The sequence below is a fragment of the Gossypium hirsutum genome, chromosome A05 (assembly GCF_007990345.1).
Source record: "Gossypium hirsutum isolate 1008001.06 chromosome A05, Gossypium_hirsutum_v2.1, whole genome shotgun sequence".
In the NCBI taxonomy this organism is placed as follows: Eukaryota; Viridiplantae; Streptophyta; class Magnoliopsida; order Malvales; family Malvaceae; genus Gossypium; species Gossypium hirsutum.
This window is the reverse complement of record NC_053428.1, coordinates 48,703,147-48,720,136: the sequence shown is the minus strand read 5'-3', so window position 1 is coordinate 48,720,136 and position 16,990 is coordinate 48,703,147. Positions and strand designations below refer to the sequence as shown.

At 37.0% G+C, this 16,990-nt stretch overlaps 2 non-coding genes across 2 annotated transcripts; one reads left to right on the top strand and one right to left on the bottom strand.

Annotated features, from left to right (window-relative positions):
- The first annotated feature begins 6,078 nt into the window (after positions 1 to 6,078).
- Positions 6,079 to 6,185, top strand: LOC121230151 (small nucleolar RNA R71). The gene has a single exon (XR_005928103.1). It is a non-coding gene; the product is annotated as a small nucleolar RNA R71 (small nucleolar RNA).
- A 3,741-nt stretch (positions 6,186 to 9,926) lies between these two features.
- On the bottom strand, positions 9,927 to 10,033 carry LOC121230073 (small nucleolar RNA R71). Its single transcript, XR_005928025.1, has one exon. It is a non-coding gene; the product is annotated as a small nucleolar RNA R71 (small nucleolar RNA).
- Between the last annotated feature and the right edge of the window lie 6,957 nt (positions 10,034 to 16,990).

Genomic DNA, 16,990 nt, shown 5'->3' with positions numbered 1-16,990 from the left:
AGTAGATATACATGTAACATTCATAAATCTTACATTCAACACATAGGGGTATTTTCGTTATTTTTGCCCTTAGGGGCATTTCGGTAATTTCTCTTTATTAGGTTTATTACTTACCTTGGCCCGTTAAAAAGTCCTCGTTGGCTAAAGTGAATAGATACTATGCACCAAGTAGGATTCCAGAGAAGAGGAGGTGAGTCATTAAGACCACTTTAGTACCAAGCTCTCCCTAGATCCAATCCTAGACATGCATATACCTATTACTACACCTTAACCTTATGACTTGTCCACGGTCGCAATTAATTAATTAAGTTTTATGTCAATTAAACAGTTATCAGATACTAGGCCCAAAACCCTTTACAAAGCCCAAACAAGTCTACATACATGCATATAGCCCACTAGGCCCAATCTCATTCATATGGCCCATTAGGCCCAAATCACATTCGTATGGCCCATTAGGCCCAAATCACATTCATATGGCCCATTAGGCCCAAATCACATTCATATAGCTCATTAGGCCCAAATCACATTCATATTCATGCTTTCATATAATTTCCATCACTTAACATCAACTTATCAATTTTGCCTATTATGAGCCCAACAGCCCAGCGGGCCCACTTAACCAATTCTAGCTCGATTGGCCAAACCACGGCCCAAGTCCATGGAATTGTCCATGAGGCCTCTGAAAACCTATCAGTTTTCCCTTACGAGTGTTCGTGCACTTGCAAGTCTATTGTAGCCAAAATTTTAGCTTCTAGGCATTTCGGTATTTCGGGATTTGCCGATCCACTGTGTGTGTGCAGTGTATGTACACACTTGGTAATAAAGCGTGCTGCGATCCCCCTTTGATCGCGATTTTCGTGACAGATAAGTTTTAAATATTTATAATTACTCGTTCTTGAAACTAACTATTATCACGATGTAGGCAAGTGTACCTGTCGAACAGTAGTATAGTTTTAGCAAGACTGGAGTCGAACCCAAAGGAACTAAAAGTACTAGTAATGACTGTCTTTTTATTATCTAGCCTAAGAATAAGGTGGTTTTATTTTAACTAACTAATTTACTAATCTAAGAATTCACAGAAAGTAGAATTGGGGGATTACTTTTGGAAACGATTAAATTAAGACAATACCTAAGGAAAAATCCACCTAGACTTCACTTGTTATCCTGACTCCGAATTGGACAATTTATTCATTTAACTTGTTCCGTAGAGATCCCTAAGTTATGTTATTATCCCTATTCAAGACTAATAACTTCTAATCCCTAGATTGAATAATTGAGACTTTTCTCTAATTAACACCCTAGGGTTTCATTAACTCAATCTATGGATCCCCTTATTAGGTTTCACCCTAATCCGGCAAAATCTTGTCACCCTATCTCTAGGCGCGCAATCAACTCCGCTTAATTATGACAAATGTACTCTTAGACAGGGTCTATTCCTCCTCTGAATAAGAGCTTATCTTGAATCAGTATCCTGGGATATCAAAACAAGAAGTAAGAACACATAATTAAGAACAAGTTAAATATTTATCATACAATTCAGAAATTAATAACAAGATTCGTCTTAGGTTTCATCCCCCTTAGGTATTTAGGGGATTTAGTTCATAACTAAAAAGGAAAACATCTCAAAAGAATAATGAGTACAAAACATAAAGAAAACCCAAAACTCCTAAAGGGAAATTGAAGGGAGATCTTCAGTCTTGATGATGAATCCGGCTTCTGAGATGGATCAATCGGCTTCCTTCGAGTAATTCCTTCCTTCTTCCCTATGTGCCCCCTTACTTTCCTCCTCTAGGGTGTATTTATAAGCTTTAGAATGCCTAGAAGCCCTCAAAAATGGCCTTTTCTGAATTGAACTCAACTTGGGCTCGGCGGGGACACGCCCGTGTGAGTCGTGCTTCGAATATGATAAATTGACAAGGCCGTGTGGTCTGCCCGTGTGAAGAGGTCCAGGCCATGTTGAATTTGTACTTTGGCCCATTTTTCTCTGTTTTTGGCCCGTTTCTCGTTCATTTCGCTCTCCTATGCTCTCCTAAGTATAAAACATGAAATTAAAGCATTAAGAGCATCGAATTCACCAATTCTAATGGAAAATCATCCATAAAATCCGTTAAGCATGGGGTAGAATATGTATAAATTCTGGTTTATCAAATACCCCCACACTTAAGCATTTGCTTGTCCTCAAGCAAAATTCTCAACTCATAATCAAAATAAATTCTTCTCAACTTATAATTCTATCGATAATATCTCAAAATAATCCATAGGTAATCATACATTGAGAATTCAACTAAAAGAACATCAAAGTTTCAATCATTCCATGTTGAGCATTTTATTCTAAAAACATAGGTGTCTCCCCTCGTCAAAGTAATTACCTTGTATTCAAAATGTCACAGAGTTTTACATCCTCACTAAAGATTCACTCAAATCATTCGAGGTGTTTAAGGACAATAAATGAAGCACTCAATAGTCAATAATGAAAAGTCATTACCATAGGCTTGCACGAAAATCAAATCTCCACCACTATAATTTGAGATGATGCATCAATCAAAAGGTCTTTAAAGGGTTGTAATGAGGCTTGGTTAGGGGGTGTGGTCACAAGCTAAAAGAAAAGGTTAGAATCGAGATTGACTTTAAAAATTGCCTAACTAGAAAAATAGCTAGTCATCAATTGCGTACAATAGAGCTTTTCTTAGAATATGGAATTTAACTTCTTTAGCTCAGAAGATTACTACTATTAAGATGTATACACTTTTTTTAAAGAGCAAGTTAAATACAAAGTAGAATAAAACTTAGCTAAGAAACTATTTCAATTCCAATCTCGACAAGAAATGGGGATCAAATTAATTTAGGGGATTTCAACAATAATGGGTTAAGGGTTAATATTAAGGGTAATACAAGAAATGGCTAGTTAGCTCAACGGGATTCACTAAGGGTTAATCGTGGAGGTAGGCTTTTCATGGCATGAGTGGGTTAATCCTAAGTGCCTTTCTCATTTTGACATATCAAATCAAATAGTATGGTCTCGACATGCGTAATCAATCAAGTTCTAGAATAACAATTCAATAATGACGCACTCAAAGCAATAATAAAAATGAGCATGAAAGAATTAATAGATGCTCAAAAGGCTCAAAAATCTCACAAAAATTATGGCTTTTTGAAGTTTAAAACTTGTGAATTCCAACTCAAAGTAATGCCTAAACTTTGGGGAAACAACCTAAAATTTTAAATTCTTAAAAATCAACTTATCATGCTTGATTCTCTAATGTCTTAAGGTTTAAACAATCAATACATAAATGCCTATGTTTTAATTCAAGATATATCAATCAATATCATAAATCAATCAAAATTTATCCTAAATATGATATGAGAGCTTTTCAAGAGAACAAGGCAGTCATTTAGGGATTTTTTTGATAGTGAAATAAATACCCCCCACACTTAAGATGTACATTGCCCTCAATGTACAAAGATATATATAAAAATATAAAAATAAGATAGGGAGAGAAGTAGAACTTCCTGAGTTGAAACTGAATGAAATTCCTGGATCACCGAGAGCGAGTTGTTTGAAATATGACTAGAGGAAAAACATGATTCTAAAGGACAAAAGGAGAATTGGGGGAATAATTTGATAGTAATCCTAAAGATAAGTCGTTTTAAAAACAATAGAATCTTCAAAAATTTATAAAAGAAGAATAAATTTTATTTCAAATGGCACGGCCAGTTCACACGCCCGTGTTATTTTGACAGTGTCATCCACGGGTGCTAGACACGGCGTGTCTCACGCTTGTGTGTATTTGACAGATTTGACCATGGCTAGGTCGCACACCCGTGGCCACTTATCGCATCCCGTTTTGGGAAAGATAACTTTTACCCTATTTTTGTACGGCCGTATTGTACGGCCGTGGTAACGCCCGTGGTCGTTACACAGCTTGAAGTACGATCGTGTGATCAGCCATGTGGAGTTGGGAACCTGTGCTCAAAGACTCTGTTAGTGGCCTAGATGCTTAAAAATTGAAGTTTAAATAATTTAGAACCGTTAGTACTCGGGTTGCCTCTCGAAAAGTGCTTATTTATAGTCTAAGCTAGACTTACCTCTCCATTGAATGGTCATGGGGGTTCGAAGAGTTTATACTCCTCATTCCTGCTATCATTCTCATCAAAATAAGGTTTTAGACGGGTGTTGTTTACCTTAAAAGTGTCGAACTTTAGATGACTTACCTCGATTGTACCGAATGGGAAAATGCTAAGTACCGTAAGAGGAATTTCTTCATTCGGTGTGGTAGTGACAATGTGAGGATCTACGGCATTTAATAAGACTTTATCTCCAACCTTAAGTTGATATGGGAAGGTGTTGAGTTCGTTCTGGCGTAGTTCTGGTTTATCGTGTGTTCTTGGTTTATGAGTCCGCCATTCATCTAGCTCCTCGATTTGTAGCCTTCGATCTCCATGAACAAGTCCTCTGCTACTGCTTGAGAATGACTCATGTGCTTCCTTCAGACTCATTTCCTGCAAAGTAGGTTGTACCATATTTTCAGTTTTAGTAGAATGGGTTAAACGATCACCTTCAATTTTCGATGTGTTTCCAAAATTGCAAGCTTGAAGGGTGATTGTTTCGTCTCCCACACGGAGTGTGAGTTCACCTATGCTAATATCAATAATCGTTTTAATGGTTTCTAAAAAGGGCCTTCCTAAAATCAAAGGAGTGTTGCTATCATCCTTTATGTCTAAAACAATGAAGTTAACGAAAAATATAAATTTATCGATTTTAACTAGCACATCTTTAATAATACCCCTAGGAAATCTTATAGTTTTCTCTGCTAATTGAATGCTTATCCTAGTCTGTTGGGGTTTCCCGAGACCTAATTGTTTGAACATTTTGTAGGGCATGACGTTAATACTAGCCCCAAATCAGCTAATGCATTATTAACATCTAAACTACCAATTAAGCAAGGAATCGTAAAAATCCTTGGATCTTTTAGTTTGTTGGGTAGTTTATTTTGGAGAATAGCTGAGCAAACTGCGTTTAGCTTCACATGCGATGCCTCATCCAACTTCTGCTTATTTGCTAAAAGCTCCTTTAAAAATTTCATTGCGTTTGGCATCTGCGATAGAGCTTCAGTAAACGGTAAGTTAATATGTAATTCTTTTAAGAGTTTAAGGAATTTATCAAATTTTTCATCTGAGCGGTCTTTCCTTGTAGTGTTGGGGTATGGCACACGAGGTTTATATTCGACGTTCACTGATTTGTTTTTATTATGACCTACCTCACTTTGACCTCTGCTTACCACAGTTTCTTGCCTCGGTTCTGGCTCAGGCTCAACGAATCCTTCTTCATCTTGAACATTAATCGCGTTGAGCTGTTCCCTTGGGTTGGGTTCAGTATTACTTGGCAAGCTACCTAGTGGTCGTTCGAAGATTAGTTTAAAAAGTTGGCCTATCTGAGTTTCGAGCCCTTGGATTGACGCTTGTTGATTTTTAAATGCTGTTTCGGTGTTCTGAAAATGGGTTTCTGACACCATGATAAACTTTGTGAGCATCTCTTCAAGGTTCAGCTTCTTTTCCTGTTGATAGGGTGGCTGTTGAAAACCTGAAGGATGTTGTGGTCTTTGATTTCTTATATAGCCCCACGAGAAATTTGGCTGGTTCCTCCAACCTGCATTGTAAGTTTTACTATATGGATTGTTTTGAGATCAAGGATTATTACCCATGTAATTTAATTGCTCGTTATCCATGTTGTGGCTATAAGGTTGGTATTCCAAATGGCTTGTTCCACCTCCACTTGCTTTGTACTGCATTACTGGGTGAACCTTTGAAGAACTAAGAAAACCATCAATCTTTTTATTTAGAAGTTCTACCTGGTTTGATAGCATAGTAACTGAATCGACGTTATAAACACCTGTTGTTTTAGTTGGCTTAGTCCTCAGGACATGCCACTAATAGTTATTCAGTGACATCTTCTCTCTAAACTCATAAGCATCTTCAAGTGTTTTATTATTGATGGTTCTGCCAGCAGCTACGTCAACCATTTGTCGATTCGAAAGATTCAGGCCATTATGGAATGTTTGAACCTTAAGCCAAAGCAGTAACCCATGGTGAGGGCACCTTCTCAAAAGGTCCTTGTATCTCTCCCATGTATCGTAGAGTGTTTCTAAGTCTATCTATACAAACGAAGAGATATCATTACGTAATTTGGCCATTTTAGCCAGCGAAAAATATTTTAATAGAAAGTTTTTGGTCATTTGCTCCCAAGTAGTAATTGACCCTCGTGGTAACGAGTTCAACCACTGTTTAGCTTTTTTCCTCAGTGGACAAGGGAATAACCGAAGATGAATGGCATCATCAGAAACACCATTAATTTTAAATGTATCTCATAGTTCCAAAAAGTTTGCTAAGTGAGCGTTGGGATCCTCATCCGGCAAACCATCAAACTGAACAAATTTATGTATCATTTGAATAGTGTTAGGTTTAAGTTCAACAGTATCCGCAGCTACAATAGGTCTAACTATGCTCGATTCAGTTCCTGTTAAAGAAGGTTTAGCATAATCATATATAGTGTGTGGAGTAGGATTTTGATTAGCCGCAATTATAGGAGGTAGCTGATTATCTTTGTTTTCAGCCATCTCTTCAGTTGGGGGATGAGTATCGTCCTCTTGCTCGTTCTCTGTGTATCTTAAGCTTTGCCTTATTTCTCGTTGGTTTCTGTGAACTGTGCGATCAATTTCTTCGTCAAAGGGTAGTGGTCCTGACGGGTTTCTTCTAGTCATAAACTATAAAAACCTGCCAAGAGAAAGAAAAACTAAATTAATAAATAATAAAAAATTAAATTAAATTAAATTGTAAGAAAAATAAATGGCTAAAGTAATAAAAATTGAGTGTTTCTAATATCTTAGTTCCCCGGCAAGGGCGCTAAAAACTTGATCGCGATTTTCGTGACAGGTAAGTTTTAAATATTTATAATTACTTGTTCTTGAAACTAACTATTATCGCGATGTAGGCAAGTGTACCCATCAAACAGTAGTATAGTTTTAGCAAGACCGGATTGTCGAACCCAAAGGAACTGAAAGTACTAGTAATAATTGTCTTTTTATTTTCTAGCCTAAGAATAAGGTGGTTTTGTTTTAACTAACTAATTAACTAATCTAAGAATTCACAGAAAGTAGAATTGAGGGATTACTTTTGGAAAACAATTGAATTAAGACAATACCTAAGGAAAAATCCACCTAGACTTCACTTGTTATTCTGACTCCGAATCGGACGATTTATTCATTTAACTTGCTCCGTAGAGATCCCTAAGTTATGTTATTATTCCTATTCAAGACTAATAACGTCTAATCCTTAGATTGAATAATTGAGATTTTTCTCTAATTAACACCCTAGGGTTACATTAACTCGATCTATGGATCCCCTTATTAGGTTTCACCCTAATCTGGCAAAATCTTGTCACCCTATCTCTAGGCGTGCAATCAACTCCGCTTAATTATGACAAATGTACTCTTAGACAGGGTCTATTCCTCCTCTGAATAAGAGCTTATCTTGAATCAGTATCCTCGGATATCAAAACAAGAAGTAAGAACACATAATTAAGAACAAGTTAAATATTTATCATACAAGTCAGAAATTAATAACAATATTCGTCTTAGGTTTCACCCCCCTTAGGTATTTAAAGGATTTAGTTCATAACTAAAAAGGAAAACATCTCAGAAGAATAATGAGTACAAAACATAAAGAAAACCCAAAACTCCTGAAGGGAAATTGAAGGGAGATCTTCAATCTTGATGGTGAATCCAGTTTCTGAGATGAATCAATCAGCTTCCTTCGAGTAATTCCTTCCTTCCTCCCTGTGTGCTGATAAACCGTAATTTATACATATTTTTACCCCATGTTTAATGAAATTTATGGATGATTTCCTATTAGAATTGGTGAATTCGATGCTCCTAATGCTTTAATTTCATGTTTTATACTTAGGAAAGCATAAGAGAGCGAAAGGAATGAGAAATGGGCCAAAAACGGAGAAAATGGGCCAAAGTACGAAATCAACACGGCCTGGACTTCCTCACACGGGTAGACCACATGGCCGTGTAAATATGGCAGAATCGAAGCACGACTCACACAGGTGGAACACACGCCCGTGCCATTCTAACAGGCTTGAACACGTCCTGAAATAATCGCACACGGGCATGTCCCTGTCGAGTCCAAGTTAAGTCCAATTCGGAAAAGGCCACTTTTGAGGGCTCATAGGCATTCCAAAGCCTATAAATACACCCTAGAAGAAGTGAAAAGTGGACACACAGAATAGGGAGTAAGGAATTACTCCATGGTAGCCGATTGATTCATATCAGAAGCCGGATTCATTATCAAGACTGAAGATCTCTCCTCAATTCCCCTTCAGGAGTTTTGGGTTTTCTTTATGTTTTGTATTCTTTATTATTCTAAGATGTTTTCCTTTTTAGTTATGAAATAAATTCCCTAAATACCTAAGGGAAATGAAACCTAAGACGAATCTGGTTATTATTTTCTAAATTGTATGATAAATATTTAACTTGTTCTTAATTATGTGTTCTTAATTCTTGTTTTTATACCCCAGGATACTGACTCAAGATAAGCACTTATTCAGAGGAGGAGTAGACCCTGTCTAAGAGTACATTTGTCATAATTAAGCGGAGTTGATTGCGTGCCTAGACATAAGGTGACAAGATTTTGCCGGATTAGGGTGAAACCTAATAAGGGGATCCATAGATCGAGTTAAAGCAACCGTAGGGTGTTAATTAGAGAAAGGTCTCAATTATTCAATCTAGGGATTAGACGTTATTAGTCTTGAATAGGGATAATAACATAACTTAGAGATTACTACGGAACAAGTTAAATGAATAAACCGTCCGATTCGGAGCCAGAATAACAAGTACAGTCTAGGTGGATTTTTCCTTAGGTATTGTCTTAATTCAATCGATTTTCCCAAAAGCAATTCCCCGGTTCTATTCTCTGTGAGTTCTTAGTTTAGATAATTAGTTAGTTAAAACCAAACCCCATTATTCTTAGGCTAGATAATAAAAAGACAGTCATTACTAGTACTTTTAGTTCCTTTGGGTTCGACAATCCAGTCTTGCTAAGACTATACTATTGTTCGATAGGTACACCTGCCTCCATCGCGATAATAGTTAGTTTCAAGAATTATTAATTATAAATATTTGAAACGTATTACGAAATCACGCAATCACGTTTTTAGCGCCATTGTTGGGGAACTAAAATATTAGGAGCACTCAATTTTTATTACTTTAGCAATTTATTTTTCTTGCAATATAATTTTATTTTTAATTATAATTTACTAATTTTTTCCCTTTTTCTGGCAGGTTTTTATAGTTTATGACTAGAAGAAACCAGTCAGGGCCACTACTTTTTGTCAAAGAAATCGATCGCACAGTTCGCAGAAACCAAAGAGAAATAAGGCGAAGCTTAACATACACAAAGAACGAGCAAGAGGATGATACTCAACCCCCAACCGAAGAGATGGCTGAAAACCAAGGCAATCAGCTACCTCCTACAATTGCGGCTAATCAAAATCCTACTCCACGAACAATGTATGATTAAGCTAAACCTTCTTTAACAGGAACTGAATCAAGCATAGTTAGACCTGCTGTAGCTACAAATACTTTTGAACTGAAACCTAACACAATTCAAATGATACAACAGTTTGTTCAGTTTGATGGTTTGCAGGATGAAGATCCTAACGCTCACTTAGCAAACTTTTTGGAACTATGCGATACATTTAAAATCAATGGCGTTTCTGAGGATGCCATACGTCTTCGATTGTTCTCCTTTTCATTGAGGAATAAGGCTAAACAGTGGTTGAACTCATTACCACAAGGGTCAATTACTACTTGGGAACAAATGACCGAAAAATTTTTACTAAAATATTTTCCGCCACTAAAACGACTAAATATCGTAATGATAACTCTTCTTTTGTGCAGATGGATTTAGAAACGCTCTACGATGCATGGGAGAGATACAAGGACCTTTTGAGAAGGTGCCCCCACCATAGGTTACCGCTTTGGCTTCAGGTTCAAACATTCTATAACGGCCTGAATCCTTTGACTTGACAAATGGTTGACACAGCTGCTGGCGGAACCATCAATAATAAAACACTTGAAGATGCTTATGAGTTCATAGAGGAAATGTCACTGAATAACTCACTTTTAGAACACCGAAACAGCACTTAAAAATCAACAAGCGTCAATCTAAGGGCTCGAAACTCAAATAGGCCAGTTGTCCAAACTGATCTCGGAAAGACCACTAGGAAGTTTACTTAGTAACACCAAATCAAAAGAGCATGTAAAAGCAGTTACACAAATGAGTGGGAAAGTGTTAGCGGAATCTGAAAAGAAGTTAGCACAAGAGGCTGTGGTAAGCAAAAGGGGGGAAGAAAAACCCGAAAATAGTGACAAACCAGTGCCGGAGGAATATAAACCACCAGTTTCATACCCAACAAAATTGAAAAAAGATCGCATTGATGCACAATTCGGTAAGTTTCTTGAACTTTTTAAGCAATTACATATCAACTTACCTGTTTTTGAAGCCATCTCGCAGATGCCTACATACGCAAAATTTTTGAAGGAGCTTGTTGATTTTGTTGTGCTTGACATGGATGAAGATGTGGAAGTACCCTTATTTTTAGGGTGCCCATTTTTAGCCACTGCTAGGGCTGTAATCGATGTGGGTGACGGTAAATTGGTACTTAGAGTAGGTGACGAGGAGATTATCTTTAAAATTTAAGATGCTATGAGGTTCTCTAGGGAACAGGATGATTCATGTTATTTTATTGACTCTATTGATCATATTACTCAAGACTCTTTTTAGGAAATTGTATGAAAGGAGACGACGGAACCGTATCCAGCTCAAGGAGAGGAGACAGATGAGGAACCTATTGACCATTTGTCAAGACAAGTAGAATATGAGGGCATTCAGATAAACGATGAACTTAAGCAAAAACCCTCTATTGAGGAGCCTCCCAAACTGGAACTTAAACAATTACCAAACCACTTGGAATACGCATTCCTTGGAAATAATTCTACATTACCAGTTATTATTGCTTCTAACTTGCAACCCAAGGAGAAAGAGGAATTAATCCAAGTATTAAAAGAACATAAAAAGGCCATAGCTTGGAAAATTTCTGACATTATTAGAATCAGCCCTTCTTTTTGCACCCACAAAATTTTGATGGAAGATGAATACAAACCGTGTGTGCAAGCTCAAAGACAATTGAACCCCAACATGAAGGAAGTTGTTAAAGCCGAGGTAATTAACCTTCTAGATGCTGGCATTATTTATCCTATTTCTGATAGTTCTTGGGTAAGTCCAGTGCAGGTTGTCCCTAAGAAAGGAGGCATGACGGCTGTGACCAATGAGAAAAATGAATTAATTCCAACAAGGACAGTCACAGGATGAAGAGTTTGCATTGACTACAGAAGACTGAATGATGCCACAAGAAAATATCACTTCCCTTTGCCATTCCTTAACCAAATGTTGGAAATATTATCCGGGCATATGTACTACTGCTTTCTAGACAGACTCTCTGGTTACTTCCAGATCCCAATAGCTCCTGAAGATCAAGAAAAAACGACATTCACATGCCCATATGGTACGTTTGCTTATCGTAGAATGCCTTTTGGATTATGTAATGCTCCTGCCACTTTTCAGCACTGTATGATGGCCATCTTTGACGAACTCGTGGAAGATATCATGGAAGTATTTATGGATGATTTCTCGATATTCGGTAACTCTTTCCATCTCTGCCTTAAAAATCTAAAATGAGTTTTAATATTATGTAAGGAAACAAACCTTGTCCTTAACTGGGAGAAATGTCACTTCATGGTTCAAGAAGGTATTGTATTAGGGCATAAAATTTCTGGTAAAGGGATTGAAGTGGACAAATCTAAAGTAGAAACAATCAAAAAATTACCCCCTAGTTCGGTTAAGGCTATTAGAAGCTTTTTAGGACATGCTGGTTTTTATAGAAGATTTATTAAGGATTTTTCTAAAATAGCTAAGCCTTTAACTAAATTGCTAGAAAAAGATATACCTTTTAATTTCAATCAGGAATGTTTAGAAGCATTTAATACTTTAAAGGATAAATTAATTAATGCTCCAATCATAGTTGCACTTGACTGGAACTTACCATTTGAATTATGTGTGATGCGAAAGGTTTTGCAGTAGGTGCAATATTGGGACATCGAAGAGACAAGCATTTTCAACCTATCTATTATGCTAGCAAAACTTTAACAGCTGCACAAGAGAATTGTACTACTACAGAAAAGGAATTGCTAGATGTGGTTGTTGCATTTGATAAATTCCGATCATATCTCATATTGTCTAAAGTTGTTGTTTACGCTGACCATTTCGCCCTTCGCTTCCTTTTAACTAAAACTAATGCAAAACCTCGACTCATTCGATAGATTCTCCTATTGCAGGAATTTGACTTGGAAATTCAGGATAAGAAAGGAGTTGAAAACCTCGCGCTGATCATCTTTCTAGACTTGAGAACTCCAATACCAAAGAACTAGATGAAGTTAAAATAAATGATTCATTTCCTGAAGAACAAGTTTTCACTATAACTGACTCCGAGGTACCTTGGTTTGCAGACATCGCGAATTTTTTAGCCGCTAACATTATCCCAAAATGGCTAACACACCAGCAGAAGAAGTGATTCTTTAATGATGTTAAAAGCTACTTTTGGGATGACCCCTTTCTTTTTCGCAGATGTGCAGATCAAGTCATTAGAAGATACGTTACAAGATCAGAAACATCAAAAATACTGGAGCATTGCCACTTAGGGCCAACTGGAGGACACTATAGTGGAACTAAGACCGCACATAAAATCCTTGAATCAGGTTTTTACTGTCCCTCATTCAAAGACGCTAGCAGGTACGTTACTTCCTGTGACAAATACCAACGGACAGGTAACATATCTAAACGTGATGAAATGCCTCAAAACTATATGCTTTCATGTGAAATATTTGACGTTTGGGGTATCGATTTGATGGGCCCATTCCCCAGTTCATTTGAGAATAAATACATCTTAGTAGTAGTTGATTATATGTCCAAATGGGCGAAAGCCCAAGCTCTACCTACTAATGATGCTAGAGTGGTAGTACGTTTCCTTAAGAAACTATTCTCAAGATTCAAAACGCCTAGAGCAATTATCAGTGACAGGGGCACTCATTTTTGTAATATCCAATTTGAAAAAACTCTTAGGAAATACGGAGTTCATCATAGAACAGCCACCCCATACCATCCTCAAACTAATGGACAAGTTGAAGTGGCAAACCGAGAAATCAAACGGATCCTTGAAAAAACAGTAGAATCAAACAGAAAAGATTGGGCAATGAAAGTAGATGATGCCTTATGGGCTTACAGAATTGCTTTTAAGACCCCCATAGGGACATCACCGTACAAACTTGTTTATGGAGAACGTTGTCACCTACCATTCGAACTAGAGCATAAAGCTTTTTGGGCTATTAAATTTTTAAACCTTGATCCCAAACTTACAGCAAAAAATAGGTTGATGTAGCTGAACGAACTTGATGAGTGGCGAGCCAATGTATACAAAAGCTAACACCTATACAAGGAAGCAACAAAGCGGCACCATGACAATCATTTAAAGCAACGAAAACAATTTGAAGTTGGAGATCTTGTACTCCTATACAACTCAAGACTCAAATTGTTTCCTGGGAAACTAAAATCACGATGGTCAGGATCTTTCGTAATTCAATTTGTTCTGCTATATGGCACAATAGAGGTAAGTCACCCATCACACGGTACTTTCAAAGTAAATGGACATCGTCTCAAACTTTATAACGATGAGAATTTTAAAGACGATGGAGAGGAGCTACGACTCCACACACCACCCTGAATAAACCAATAAGGTAACAGTCGAGCTTAGACTATAAACAAGCGCTTCTCAAGAGGCAACCCGAGTACTAATGGTTTTAAATTATTTAAATTTTAATTTTTAAAACATCTAGGTCACTAACAGAGTCTTTGAAGCATAGGTTCCCAACTCCACACGACCAATCACACAGCCGTGCTCAATAACGTGTGACCAACACGGACGAAACACGGCCGTGCAATACGGCCGTGCAAAAATAGGGTAAAAGTTATCTTTCCCAACATGGGATGCACTAAGTGGCCACAGGCATGCAACCTGGCCGTGGTCAAATCTGCCAAATGCACACGGGCGTGCGACATGCCCGTGTCTACCACCTGTGGACAACACTGACAAAAGAACACGAGCATGGGCAGAGCTACACGACCGTGGGAGAAGCAAACCATATAACACACAGTTGTGCGACACAATCATATAGCCACACGACTTAAACACACGGGCGTGCCACAAGGTTGTGTGACAACATCTCAATTCTTGATGAACATGGACGGGACACAATCCACACGGGCATGTGCACCGACCGTGCCACTTGAAAAATTAGATTATTTATCTTATTTTATTTTTCTTTTATTATTTTTTTAAAACACGCCTTATCTTTATCACTAGTATCAGATTATTCCCTTAAATCTCCTTTAATCGTGCCCTCTAGCTTTATTTCCAATACTCGATCTCGCCAATCCAAGAATATCATCCATTCTTAATTCAGGAAGTTTCACTTCTTTCCCTATCTTATTTTTATATTCTAAAATATGTATCTTAGTACATTGAGGGCAATGTACATCTTAAGTGTGGGGGGGCATTCATTTCATTATCAGAGAAATCCCTGAATGATCACGTTGTTCTATTGAAAAGCTCTCATATCATATTTAGGATAAATTTTAATTGATTTATGATTTTTGATTGATATATCTTGAATTAAAACATAGGGATTTATGCATTGATTACTTAAACTTTAAGACATTAGAGAATCAAGCATGATAAGTTGATTTTTAAGAATTTAAAATTATAGGTGGTTTCCCCAAGTTATTACTTTGAATTGGAATTCACAAGTCTAAACATAAAAAAGCCATAATTTTTGTGAGATTTTTGAGCCTTTTGTGCATCTATTAATTCTTTCATGCTCACTTTTATTATTTCTTTGAGTGCGTCAATATTGAACTGTTATTCTAGAATTTGCTTGATTGTGCATGTCGAGACCACACCATTTGATTTGATATGTCAAAATGATTAAGGCACTTAAGATTAACCCACCCATGCCATGAAAAGCCTACCTCCACGATTAACCCCTAGTAAACCCCCTTGAGCCTAACAAGCCATTTCTTTTATTACCCCTAATATTAACCCTTAACCCATTATTGTTGAAATCCCCTAAATTAATTTGATCCCTATTTTTGTCGAGATTTGAGTTGAAGAAATTGCTTAGCTATGTCTTGTTTGTAATAAGTTAACCTATGTTATTTAACTTGTTCTTAAAAAAAACAAAAAAAAAACTGTGTATACACATTAGTAATTCCATATTCTGAGAAAAAGCTCTGTTGTACGCAAGTAATGATTAACTCTTTTTCTAGTTAGGCAATTTTTTAATCCAATCTCGATTCTAACATTTTCTTTCAGCTTGTGACCACACCCCCTAACCAAGCCTCACTACAACTCCTAAAGACCTTTTGATTGATGTATCATCTTAAATTATAGTGGTGGAGATTTGATTTTCATGCAAGCCTATGGTAATGACATTTCACTATTGACTATTGAGTGCTTCATTTATTGTCCTTAAACACATCGAGTGATTTGAGTGAATCTTTAGTGAGAATGTGAAACTCTATGATATTCTGAATAAAAGGTAATTACTCAGATGAGGGGAGACACCTATGTTTGCATAATTAAATACTCAACTTGGAATGTTTGAAACTTTTATGTTGTTTTAGTTGAATTCTCAATGTATGGTTACCTATGGATTATTTTGAGATATTATCGATAGAAATTATAAGTTGAGAAGAATTTCTTTTGATTATGAGTTGAGGATTTTGCTTGAGGACGAGCAAATGCTTAAGTGTAGGGGTATTTGATAAACCGTAATTTATACATATTTTTACCCCATGTTTAATGCATTTTATGGATGATTTCCTATTAGAATTGGTGAATTCGATGCTCCTAATGCTTTAATTTCATGTTTTATGCTTAGGAGAGCATAGAAGAGTGAAAGGAACGAGAAATGGGCCAAAAACAGAGAAAATGGTCCAAAGTACTAAATCAACACAGCCTGGACTTCCTCACACGGGCAGACCACACTGCTTGGTCAATCTGAAAAAATTGAAGCACGACTCACACGGGTGGGACACACACCCGTTCCATTCTAATAGGCCAAACACGACCTAAAATAATCGCACACGGGCGTGTCCCTACCGAGCCCAAGTTGAGTCCAATTCGGAAAAGGCCACTTTTGAGGGCTCATAGGCATTCCAAAGCCTATAAATACACCCTGGAAGAGGAGAAAAGTGGACACACAGAATAGGGAGTAAGGAATTACTCCAAGGAAGCTGATTGATTCATCTCAGAAGCCGGATTCATCATCAAGACTGAAGATCTCTCCTCAATTCCCCTTTAGGAGTTTTGGGTTTTCTTTATGTTTTGTATTCTTTATTATTCTGAGATGTTTTCCTTTTTAGTTATGAACTAAATTCCCTAAATACCTAAGGGGAATGAAACCTAAGACGAATCTTGTTATTATTTTCTAAATTGTATGATAAATATTTAACTTGTTCTTAATTATATGTTCTTAATTCTTGTTTTGATATCCCAGGATACTGACACAAGATAAGCTCTTATTCAGATGAGGAATAGACCCTGTCTAAGAGTACATTTGTCATAATTAAGCGGAGTTGATTACGCGCCTAGACATAGGGTGAGAAGATTTTGCCGGATTAGGGTGAAACCCAATAAGGGGATCCATAGATCGAGTTAATGCAACCCTAGGGTGTTAATTAGAGAAAGGTCTCAATTATTCAATCTAAGGATTAGACATTATTAGTCTTGAATTGGGATAATAACATAACTTAAGGA